The following is a 13,231-nucleotide window of genomic DNA, read 5'->3' on the forward strand; positions in this document are numbered from 1 at the left end:
ACTGCTGTACGGTGTGTGTATGTAAAATTGTCATCTCCGTGTATTTGTATACGGACTGACACAGGCTGTCTCTGTCTAGTTTAGACCATAATCAAACAGCAGATATGCGAAACTGTTTGAAAAACAGACATGACTCTAAGGCTGGAGTCACACTAACCTGCGCAAAATGTGGTCAGTATTTTACATGCGTAATACGGATGACAGACCCCTAAACAGTGCTCCGTATGTCATCCGTAATGAAGGTGTGGTCGCGTATTTTGCGCATGTCAGCATCCGTATGTAATCCGTATGGCATCCGTATGGAGAGATTTTCTCACAGGCTTGCAAAATGGACATATAATGGAGCCCTATGACAGTTTTAATAAAGAAATGAAAGAATAGATATACACACATAGAATGCATATATATATGTATTCTATGTGTGTATATCTATTCTTTCATTTCTTTATTAAAACTGTCAGTGTGAGTTTACTGTATAGCGCACTGAATTGCCGGCTTTGCTAAAAGACACCTAGTGCGTATTTCTCACAAGTCACATGTGTGGTCCGTGTGTAATCTGTATTTTTTGCGCACCCATAGACTTGCATTGGCGTATTACGGGCGTAGTACGCTGACAATCGCAGCATGCTGCGAGTGGCACGGAGCGTAGGATACTGAGGAGAAATATACGGCCGGTGCGAGGGACCCCATAGAGAATCATTTGTCCGTGTCTAATGCGTGCTTTTTGCGCCTCTCACTCTCCCGTATTCCTCGCCAGTGTGACCCCGGCCTAAGGTGTAGGTCTGGAAAAACTCCTCGTTTTTTTTCCAGAGTCACACACAGGTAGCTTCTATTTGTCCATGCTAGAAGGTGGTACACGGTAGTGTGTGAGGAGCGTACACTGCTGTACGGTGTATGTATGTAAAATTTTCAAGCTCCGTGTATTTGTATATGGACTGACACACGCTGTCTCTGTCTAGTTTTGACCGTGATCAAACACCAGATGTACAAAACTGTTTGAAAAACGGACATGACTCTATGGTGTAGGTCTGGAAAAACGGAAAAACTCCTCGTTTTATTTTTCCAGAGTCACACACAGGTAGCTTCTATTTGTCGTGCTAGAAGGTGGTACACGGTAGTGTGTGAGGAGCATACACCGCTGTACGGTGTGTGTACGTAAAATTGTCAAGCTCGGTGTATTTGTGTACGGACTGACACACGCTGTCTCTGTCTAATTTTGACCATGATTAAACAGACACGACTCTAAGGTGTAGGTCTGGAAAAACTGACAAACTCCTCAGCTTTTTCTTCCAGAGTCACACCCAGATAGCTTCTATTTGTCCGTGATACCAGCCGGTACACGGTAGTGTGTGAGGAGCGTTCAGTGCTAGACGGTGTCTGTATGTAAAATTGTCAAGCTCCGTGTATTTGTATACGGACTGACACACGCTGTCTCTGTCTAGCTTTGATTGTTATCAAACAGCAGATATACGAAACTGTTTGAAAAATGGACCCAACTCTAAGGTGTAGGTCTAGAAAAACGGACAAACTCCTCGGCTTTTTCTTCCAGAGTCACACCCAGATAGCCTCTATTTTTCCGTGATACCAGCCAGTACACGGTAGTGTTTGAGGAGCGTACACCGCTAGACGGTGTGTGAAAAAATGAACGCTCAGTAACTCACCAGGACAAAATAATAAAATTTGGAGTGCTTTGAAAAAAGCAGTTTGAACAGTAGTGTGCACACAGCAATGCAGCTAGCAGGAAGCCTTAAAAGGCAGCCTAATCACCACCAAGCGCTGCTGCACACAACAAAAATCCTCCCCTTTCACTGCACACTAACTGTACAGTGAAAAGCGCTTTCAGCAGAAGCAGTTTTTTTTCTTCTTCCCTGCCTAATGCTCTCCCTGTTCAGAATCAGCAGCAGCACCTTTCCCTATTGTAAGATCGGCAGAAGTAAGATGGCGGTCGGCGTTCACAGCCTTTTATACCCACTGTGATGCCACACAAAGCCAGCCAATCACTTCAATGCCCTTCTCTAAGATGGTGCTGGCCGCTGCGCATTTCATCGCATTGCCCACAGTGTGCGTCCTACATCATTGGTTGAGAAAAGGCACTGAAAGCATCATTTGAAACTTGACTTTGGCGTGCTGATCGGCGACCTCATAGCCGACCTCACGCTAGGGTCGGGTTTTGATCGGCAAAACCCGACTTTGGCTAAAGTCGGCGATTTTTTAATCTGACCGACCTGTTTCGCTCAACTCTAGTAAGCATTGAAGTATTTGTCATACTATACCTATATGTCTGTGCCGTATCGGAGCATCATGAGTTGTGGTATGTGTTAAAGGGGAGCACTGACACTCTTTGACCCAGGGCACACGAAAACCTGGAGCCAGCTCTACCCCCCACAACTTTAGCCAAATAACCCACAGTTTTCAATGCGTAACTATTATTATGAAGTAAATTAAGGTTGACAAGCTTCAGTAATAAGAATTGATGTTTTTGGCATTGAAATGGGCACTGTAGGTGTGTTTACTGTCCTCCACTCCTTGCCGACTTTGCTTCCCCATTGACTTGCATTGGGTTTTGTGTTTCAGTCGGCCTCCGACTTTTCCCTATAGTCAGCCAATTTCGTTCGACCCAACTTTTGCGAAAGTCGGGTTTCATGAAACCCGACTCGACGCTAAAAAAGGCAAAGTCGCTCATCTCTAGTAAGAACATAAATATATTAATAAGTGGGAATAAATCTTGGTCCATGAAGATCCCTCCTCAGCTCATCAAAGGTCTATCATTTTCACCAAGTATGCATTTTGATCCATTTCTAGCATTGAAAGACTTACATATGTTTGCACGTTCCTTACAATTCATGAAATGGCACCATGATGAATCCATCCAACAAGCTTTTCCACTTCCCGAGGAACAACAAGCTCTCCAAATATTGGAGGAATTAGCACATGAGCATACCAAACCATCTTTGGGTGAGGTGCCTCATTCTTTGTGCCCTAAATCTAGAAAATGAATCACTAAAACCTATATATCAGACCAACACCCACAACTAAAGATGAGCGACTTTGCCTTTTTTAGGGTCGAGTCGGGTTTCATGAAACCCGACTTTCTCAAAAGTTGAGTCGAACGAAATCGGCCGACTATAGGGAAAAGTTGTGAAACATGTAACCCAATGCAAGTCAATGGGGAGAAAAGTCGGCAGTGAGTGGAGGACTGTAAACACACCTGGCATGTATTTTAACCCTAGAGGCGGTGAAATCTCTCTCTCTCTCTCTCTCTCTTCTCTCTCTCCCTCTTCTCTCTCTCCCTTTCCCTCTCTCTCTCTCTCTCCCACTCCCACTCCCACTCCAGCTACGCTCCGCTTCTCTCATTGGCTGAAAAAAGTCACGTGCAAGCATTCAGCGAAACCCGACTTTGGCGCTTGGGTCGCTGACCGCATGGCCGACTTCACACTGTGGTCGGGTTTCGTTTCATGAAACCCGACTTTGGTGAAAGTCGGCGACTTTTAAATCTCACCGACCTGTTTTGCTCAACTCTACCCACAACCCAAAAAAGGGGGGTGTACGGTTATAGGAAAAAGATTTAGCACTATCTAGAAATGAATATTCATTGCCCTCCATGCCATTGGGCGTGGTATGCAGTGAATATTCATTTCTCTTTAGCAGCGGGCAGGAGTTAGCCGCAGCAGCTGGCTCATGCATCTGTGACTCGCTGTTCTGCCGAAACTGCTCCCCACCTCCCTATTTCCCCACCACAGCTGGTACATCCAGACTATAATATGCACCCCCCATTTTCCTCCATATTTTTGGAGGAAAAAAGTGCACCTTATGGTCCGAAAAATATGGTATATTTATGAAGTCAGCACTCCATTTTTTTTGTATGGAATTAAAATAATATTATTGTAGCTTAATTATTTGCCTAGACCAAGGGTACCCAATCTTTGGCTCGAGAATCACATGTGATTTGCAGGTCCATGATGTGTGGCTCATGGCTGCCAACCTTTTCCAAATGTTGCCAATATGTCATCCGATTGCTTAAATGACATTTATCCTAACTAAGCACAGTTTTCCTTGAAATCACCCATATTGACTAACTAGAGGGCATTGTATATGGGCACTACATGCAATACTGTATATACATGGGCACTATACTATATGTACAGATACAAAATTTTGAATAGTGCAATGTTTTGCCATCAATCAAATACAGTTAAAAATTGAAACAAAAAAAGAAAAACTGAATTTTTTCGCTCATAACAACTAATTACAGAACAGCTTTTATTTTACCAGAATAGTTACATTTTTTTAAGCTGAACTCTGATTGGTTGCGATAGGCAACATAGACAGTTTTTGCTCTTAGAAAATTTTAATAAATCAGTTCCAGTGGAGCAATTTATCAAAACTACCATTTTGTACATCATTTTTTAACTAATATCACCCTGTATTAAGATGAGTCAACATTATTAAGATTCACAAATGACTTAAAATATTTGGAGCATTTTCGTGCTGTCCAAGCGGTAGGAAATTAAATCCACATCAGCCATGAGCTGACATAGATGCATCAAAATACAACTTTCAACAAATAATTCTTCATATTAATACCAACTTTCTGGAATACGGGTATTTGCACATGGCATCTTATAGATGTTGGTGTACCTGCAGAAATATTTTGAATCTTAAAGGCACTTCAAGAACATGCCACAATGTTTTTCTTGAAGCATCTTCAGCACCAATAAACAGAAGGGTAAAAAATAAATAATACCATCTATCCATTTGTTCTTGCAGCGACTTTTTTATTTTTCAATATTTTTTTTTATTTTTATATGTAAACTACAGAGTGACTTCCGAATATAAGCTGCCTGAAGAATAGTCAGGAACTTTTTTTAGATACTTCACTGCATTCAAAGCCTGAAACAGTTAAAAAAAACTATTAAAGTCAGAATATATAAGCCCAGAAAGTGTTTTTTGCATTGCAGTACACATGTTTATTCTTTTTAGCATTTTTTTAAAGCTTTATTGAGGGGAGTTCTTTTTGGCATTTGTTTTTATAAAATGCTTTATCATGTGGGTTCCAGTTGCAATAAAAAAAAACCACCTAGTTATAATTAGAAGGGTACTCTCCAGTAAACAGACAATACAAGACCAAGTCCACTGGACCAATATAAAGCAGAGTAATACCAACAAAGACAACAGTGAAGACCCACAAAATTATACATCAGGTAGCAAAATTTAATTTTATTAATAAATAAATAAATAAAGCTGGACAACCAAAGATAAAAAACAACACCAAAACACAAGACTAGTTAAAAACAATGGAGGCACACAGCATGCATGTGATGTAATATACATTGGATCCTTTACATGGTGATAAAAAAGTACATGCAAATATTGAAATAATATTCAACTAAGCAGCGAAAGAAGTTATGGAAAAAAAAGTGGTATAAAAACTAGTGATGAGGGAGTATATTCGTTGCTCCGATTTTGCTGAGCATGCTTTGGGTGATCTCCGAGTATGATGGCGTGCTCGGAGATTTAGTGTTTGTCAACGCAGCTGCATGATTTGTAGCTGCTAGAAAGGCTGAATACATGTGGGGAATGCCTGTTTGTTAGGAATTCCACACATGTACTCAGACTGGCCAGCAGCCGCAAATCAAGCAGCTGTGTCGACAAACACTGAATCTCCGAGCACGCCAAAATACTCTGAGACCGCCCAAGCATGCTCGCGGAAACCCGAACAACAAGTATAGTCGCTCATCAATAATGAAAAAATATGGGACATAGCAGGCACAATGATAAGTGATGAACAGTGCAATAAATAATATGTACAAAGTGAAACAAAAGTGTCCTCAATTGAAAAAAGAAATATATATATATAATGCAGACCATGCAAGTGTAATGAGAAGTATGACAAACATTTGCATGAAAATAATCATAATTGTTAGGCTGGAGTCACACACAACCATTAAAAAATCGGTCCGATTTTTACCATACGAAATCGCACAAAGAATTCTTGTCCAGGGATCCGTCTGTCATCCCATTTTCCGGCGAAGAAACAATTTTATTCGCATCTAAGCATCAAATTGACATCCAATGCCAATGCCTGATGCTCTTTCCTGTTGACCAGGAGAAGTCTTGCGATTTAATCGCAAGTCACACGTGTGGTGCGTTTTCAATGCGATTTTTAATCGCATCCATAGACTTGCATTGGCGAATCCGATCCGAAAATCGGTGACAATCGCAGCATGCTGCGATTGTCTCGGTCCGAGGAACGGATCCGATAAAAAAAAGCATGATGGAAGCAGCAACATAGAATAACATTGGGACGAATGCAATGCGATTTTTTTATCGCATTGCATTCGTCTGATTTTATCGCTAGTGTGACTCCGGCCTTACTGACCAGAGGTCTCAATGCCGAGATAAATGCTGTGCAGCTTCCACCTCACTTTTGAATGAACGTTTCGCTGGTGCTTCTTCAGGGAGTGAAACAGTTGGAATCAGCCTGAAACAGACATTATGTGAACAGACTCTAAGTAAAATGATAAAATTCTCCTCCCTAAAATGTGTACATTCATAATTTTTGTGTCTCTAGAAAACAGTTCATTTATCACATTGTCAAGACTTTTTTTCTTCATTCATATTATTCAGCATTCTGGTGCAAAAGTAAATTTGTGCAAGCAGTTCTAAATTCTTTTAATATGTTTCAGTATCATTTATTATATCAGGACCTCGGCGGACGCATCATTTCCTACATGTGGGAATAAATGTATGCTGAATTTCTATTCCATTAAAAAGCCTCATTATAGTCACATTATCAGCATTAAAATGGGAATCCAGGAGAGATGTACTTGTGTAGAAAGAACATAGAGAAACTAACAGAAGTATGGCTTCTTCCCATTAATAAGCTGTCTTTAGGGATCGAACATTAGTGAGATTCAGAGGATAGAGCGCAAGGGTATCATTTTTGCATGATTACTTTAAATTTTTAAACTAGAGGCTTAAGGACGAGTCTTCTCACAAAAGCAGCATTGGGAATTGTTAAATGATTGGCCCAGTACTTAATTCTGTAATATATATATATATTTTTTTCTCTCATTGATCAAGCCTGTTTGAGAAAAGTGACGCGTTGCATATCTTAGGAAGTGCTGTTAACATCATGTGCCTGCAGTTTGTTAGGGAACGGAAAAAAAAATGGGAAAAATGTGTGATGTTGCAGAAGAAGTAATTTGCTTTCCTCCATTCAATGATGGCTTACACTTTATGCAAATTGGTGTCTGGGGACAATGAATCCAATTTAATACATATGCATAGTTCATAAAAATATGATGCGAAAGAAACAGAGAGAGAGAGAAAAATGTTTAAAGTAAGAAGTCAGCAAAAGACACAAAAGAGCAGGTTCTGAAGAAATTTATTGTCCCAAATTGGGCATTTGTAACAGATGATAGGAACAAGTGCTAACTTTGGTTTTTTAGCAGCAGTAAATGCGCATCCACCATTCATAGCACAGATTATGCTTTAAGATTCTGATCTGTAATAAAACAAAAAAAAAAGAGCATCTATGGGATTTGTAGTTTTGTGTTCCATATGGCTGGAGAACTGCGGAGATACAGTGACAAGATTTTTTGTGAAGCTCATTACACAAGGCGGTGTTAGATGCGAATTACTGTGCATAGCTATAGGGTACTTACATGACATCCTACAGTCAGCAGATACCGAATGGAAATGAAAGATATAAGGCGCAGAGTAGAGCTTCGGGGAACATGTTAAACAAAACATCTGCCGGTATCAGAATGCTGTAATATCAGATCATCCTCGTCATGAATTTTTTATAAAGACGTTTTTTTTAGGCTGTAACTTTTAAAGTGACATTTTGGGAGAGTTTTTTTTTTTTTTTCTTTTTAAGTGTGATGTCAAAAGAAAAATCCGATCTGGATTATTATCAATCATTGACAAAATTTATTAAGTCTTTTGTCTAAATAGATATTTTTGTGCGTATTGTTCAAGAAATATTTTACTTGCAGCAAGCAATTGGCATTCTGTAAATGTAGATTTTGCATGAGTTGTGTCAAAACTCTGTACTCACTTCTAGGGCTCGTTCACTTGGGCATATAAGCCGTACGAGTGATATCTGATGTTTTATCGGATTGCACTCTATTGGGATAATGTAGGTCTGTGTTTTTTCCACAATGCAAATCTATTTGTTAAAAAAAAATCATGACATGTTAAGTGTAGATCTGCAAATGCTTTTTAGTTGATATGTGTTTAATCCTTTTATATGCATGATTTAATGATTTGTATATATCTTCATACAGATTCAGCTTGAAAAAGGCATGTTCGTGCCGAAATGTTGCAGAAGTTAATCTGTCTTTCAATTGGGTCATCCTTTGTTTTTCCTTTTTTGTATGGTGGTGGTATTTGTCTCATTGGTCTGCATTGGGCAATAAAATTTTTATTTGAGTGCCCAAGCATTTTTGTTATTGATTGCTACCTAATACCTTGGAGCACCACCTCTGACGTACAGTGAGCACCCCTATATTCCCTAAAGTTTCTGCAAATAGGATGACACGCGTCTAGAGATGAGCGACTTTGCCTTTTTTCGGGTCGAGTCGGGTTTCATGAAACCCGACTTTCGCAAAAGTCGGGTCGAACGAAATCAGCCGACTATAGGGAAAAGTCGGAGGCCGACTGAAACACGAAACCCAATGCAAGTCAATGGGGAAGCAAAGTCGACAGGGAGTGGGAGACACTAAACACATCTACAGTGCCCATTTCAATGCCAAAAACATCAATTCTTATAACTGAAGCTTGTCAACCTTAATTTACTTCCTAATAATAGTTACGCATTGAAAACTGGGGGCTATTTGGCTAAAGTTGTAGGGGGGTTGGGCTGGCTCCAGGTTTTCTTGTGCCCTGGGCCAAAGAGTGTCAGTGCGCCCCTTTAACACATACCACAACTCATGATGCTCCGATACACCACAGAAATATAGGTATAGTACAATGACACATACTTCACTGCTTACATGACATGACTAATCTATTTTAAATTGTACAATAGCTCAAAAACAGGACAGTATATTACTCCATACAGTGTTATGGGCACCGCATAGTGCGCCATACAGAATAATGAGCCCCATATATTATAGAATCATAGAATCATAGAATTGTAGAGTTGGAAGGGACCTCCTGGGCCATCTGGTCCAACCCCCTGCTCAAAGCAGGATTCGCTAAATCATCCCAGTCAGATGTCTGTCCAGCCTCTGTTTGAAGACTTCCATTGAAGGAGAACTCACCACTTCTCGTGGCAGCCTGTTCCACTCATTGATCACTCTAACTGTCAAAAAGTTTTTTCTAATATCTAATCTGTGTCTCCTCCCATTCAGTTTCATCCCATTGCTTCTAGTCTTTCCTTGTGCAAATGAGAATAAAGTTGATCCTTCTACAATGTGACAGCCCTTTAGATATTTGTAGACAGCTATTAAGTCTCCTCTCAGTCTTCTCTTTTGCAAACTAAACATTCCCAAATCCTGCAACCTTTCCTCATAAGACAGGGTTTGCAGACCGGTCACCATTCTGGTCGCTCTTTTCTGAACTTGCTCCAGTTTGTTGATGTCTTTTTTAAAATGTGGTGCCCAAAATTGGACACAATATTCCAGATGAGGTCTGACCAAAGAGGAGTAGAGGGAAATAATGACTTCACGTGATCTAGACTGTATGCTTCTGTTAATACATCCTAGAATTGCATTTGCCTTTTTTGCTGCTGCATCACACTGTTGACTCATATTCAGTCTGTGATCTATTAGTATACCCAAGTCTTTTTCACATGTGCTGTCACTTAGCCCTATTCCTCCCATTCTATATATGCTTTTTCCATTTTTATTGCCCAGATGTAGTACTTTGCATTTCTCCCTGTTAAAAACCATTCTGTTAGTTGCTGCCCACTTCTCCAGTTTATTTAAATCTTTTTGAATCCTCTCTCTCTCTTCTCTAGTATTAGCTATCCCTCCTAGCTTTGTGTCATCAGCAAATTTAATCAGTTTACCCTCAATTCCTTCATCTAAATCGTTGATAAAGATGTTGAACAATACAGGGCCCAGGACAGAGCCCTGTGGTACCCCACTTGAGACATTCTTCCAACTGGATGTGCAGCCATTTACGACCACTCTTTGGGTCCGATCACTAAGCCAGTTATGAATCCACCTAACAGTTGCCTTGTCCATTCCATACTTAATCATTTTTTCAATAAGGATTGTATGAGAGACTTTGTCAAATGCTTCGCTGAAGTCAAGATATACTATATCTACAGCATTTCCTTGATCCACCCAATCAGTGATACCATCATAGAAGGAAATTAAGTTAGTCTGACATGACTTATTAGTTACAAACCCATGCTGACTCTGTTTAATCACTTCATTCTTATCCAGGTATTGACATACATGTTGTTTAATAATTTGTTCAAAGATCTTTCCTGGTATAGAAGTCAGACTCACCGGCCTATAGTTACCTGGGTCCACCTTCTTCCCCTTTTTGAAGATAGGAACAACATTTGCTCTTCTCCAGTCTTCTGGCACTTCTCCTGTTCTCCAAGAATTTTCAAAGATTATAGAGAGGGGTTCAAAAATTTCTTCTGCTATCTCCTTCAGTACTCTGGGGTGTAATTCATCTGGACCTGGAGACTTGAATTCATTTAGGCTAGCTAAGTGTTTCCTCACTATCTTTCTGTTTATAGATATCCTGGATTCTTCTATTCCCTTAATAGGACAGTGAATAACAGTTGATGTTACATTTCCTTTCTGAGAGAAAACAGATGCAAAATAGGAATTTAAAAGTTCAGCCTTCTCAACATCCTGTCTTACCATTTCATCATTTTCATCCTGTAAAAATCCTATAGCATCTTTGACTTTTCTTTTACTTTTGACATATCCCCAAAATCCTTTATTATTGCTTTTGACATCTCTTGCAAGCCTCAATTCATTTTCAGCTTTAGCTAATCTGATTTGTGCCCTGCAGGTTCTGCAGACAGCATTATATTCTTCTTTAGATATGCCTCCCTCTTTCCATTTTATAAACATTTTTTTCTTCCTTTTTAGCATGTGCTTAAGTTCTGTGTTCATCCATCCTGGTTTCCTTAACTGCTTCCTATTCTTCCCTCTTTTTGGAATTGTTAACAACTGTGCTTTGAGAATTTCATTTTTCAAGATTTCCCATCCTTCCTGGACATTTTTGTCTTTAAGGATATCCAGCCATTGGATTCCTCCAATTCTCTTTCTGAATCCCTTAAAATCTGCCTTTCTGAAATCTAACCTTGACGTCTGAGTCTTCACAGGTCTTCCGCCTCTAGTTATCCAAAATTCTAAAATAGCATGGTCGCTACCTCCTAGGGTCCCAGCCACTTTTACCTCCTCAACCATTTCCTCCCTGTTTATAAGGATTAGATCCAAGGTAGCAGTTCCCCTTGTTTTCTCCCTTACCTTTTGGAAGATAAAGTTGTCAGCAAGAGAGGATAAGAATTTCCTTGACCTGTTAGTTTTGCCTGAGAGAGATTCCCAACAAATGTCTGGATAGTTGAAATCTCCCATGACAACTATGTCATATTTTTTGGAGAACTTGGCCATTTGATGCATAAAGAGTTCATCCATATCTTCAGCTTGCACAGGCGGCCTGTAGTAAATGCCTACAATGGTGTCCTTTCCATTGTTCTGTCCTTGTATTCTTACCCAAACAGTTTCCACAGAACTCCCAGTCTCTGAAGCTTCAATCTCTGTGCAGATATACGCGTTTCTAACATACAATGCGACACCCCCTCCTCGTTTATCAAGTCTGTTTCTTGCAAATAAGTTGTATCCTTCTAGTCTTGTATTCCAATCATGTGTATTGTCCCACCAAGTTTCAGTGATTCCAATGACATCATATTTCTTTTCCTGTGTTAGTAGTTCCAATTCTCCTTGTTTGTTGCCCATGCTTTGTGCATTAGTATAGAAACATTTTAGTTTGTGATTGGTTTCTCTTTCTCCAATATTTTTATTAATTAGATTCTTTCGTCTTTGTTCTTCCTTTCCACTTCTAATAGCAGAGTTCTCAATAGCATTTGTCAGGTGTATGGCTTTTTCTGGTCTTTTGCTTCCCTTCCCATGTTGTTCTAGTTTAAAGCTCTCCTTACAAGTGTAGCAAGGCAACTTCCAAATACATGCTTTCCAGTCTTCGTAAGGTGCACCCCATCTCTAGCAAGTAGTCCATCGTATAAGTAGTTCACTCCGTGATCCAGAAATCCAAATCGTTGCTGACGGCACCATCGACGTAGCCAGTTGTTCACCTGCAGAATCTTATTCCACCTCCTTGTTCCATGGCCATCCACTGGGAGGATGGAAGAGAAGACCACCTGCGCTCCCAGTTCTTTCACTTTCTTGCCTAAGTCTTCAAAGTCTCTGCAGATGGTTTCCAGGTCGTTTCTTGCAGTGTCATTTGTCCCCACATGTAGTAGCAGGAATGGGTAGTCATCTGTAGGTCTGAAGAGTCCTGATATCCTGTCAGACACATCTTTAATTTTTGCACCTGGAAGACAACACATTTCTCTTGAAGTTATATCCGGTCTGCAGATAGCGGCCTCTGTTCCTCTCAGAGGATTTCTCCATACCAAATGATTAGTCACATATAATGTTCCATACAGTATCTGATGAGCTCCACATGATGTTCTATATATAATGGGCCCCATTTGTAATGCTCCAGTTTATAATGTGCCCCTTAGATGCTGCTCCAGTGTCTGATCTGCCCCATTTACATTGCTCCAGTACATGATGGGCCTCATGGATTCATGGATGATGCTCCAGAGTATGATGGGCTACAACAATGCTCCATATATAGTGTGCCCCTTAGATGCTGCTCCAGTGTCTGATCTGCCCCAGTTACATTGCTCCAGCACATGATGGGCCTCATGGATGATGCTCCAGTGTATGATGGGCTCCAATAATGCTCCATATATAATGGGCCCCATTTGTAATGCTCCAGTGTATAATGTGCCCCTTAGATTCTGCTCCAGTGTCTGATCTGCCCCATTTACATTGTTCCAGTACAAGATGGGCCCTATTTTTAATTAACCCAGGCATGGTATGTGAAAAGAGCTCCATGGAGTAATCTGAGGTGTGTGCTTCCACATCCTTCACTTTTGGTGTGGGTGAAGGACACCAGGAAAGGGGTTGCTCATGACCAGAAGCCTGCAGTTACGACTCAGTGCTTGCATTTTTTACAACTTCAGAAG

This window comes from Dendrobates tinctorius, unplaced genomic scaffold (genome assembly GCF_039654945.1).
Source record: "Dendrobates tinctorius isolate UK_male_01 unplaced genomic scaffold, ASM3965494v1 ptg000269l, whole genome shotgun sequence".
In the NCBI taxonomy this organism is placed as follows: domain Eukaryota; kingdom Metazoa; phylum Chordata; class Amphibia; order Anura; family Dendrobatidae; genus Dendrobates; species Dendrobates tinctorius.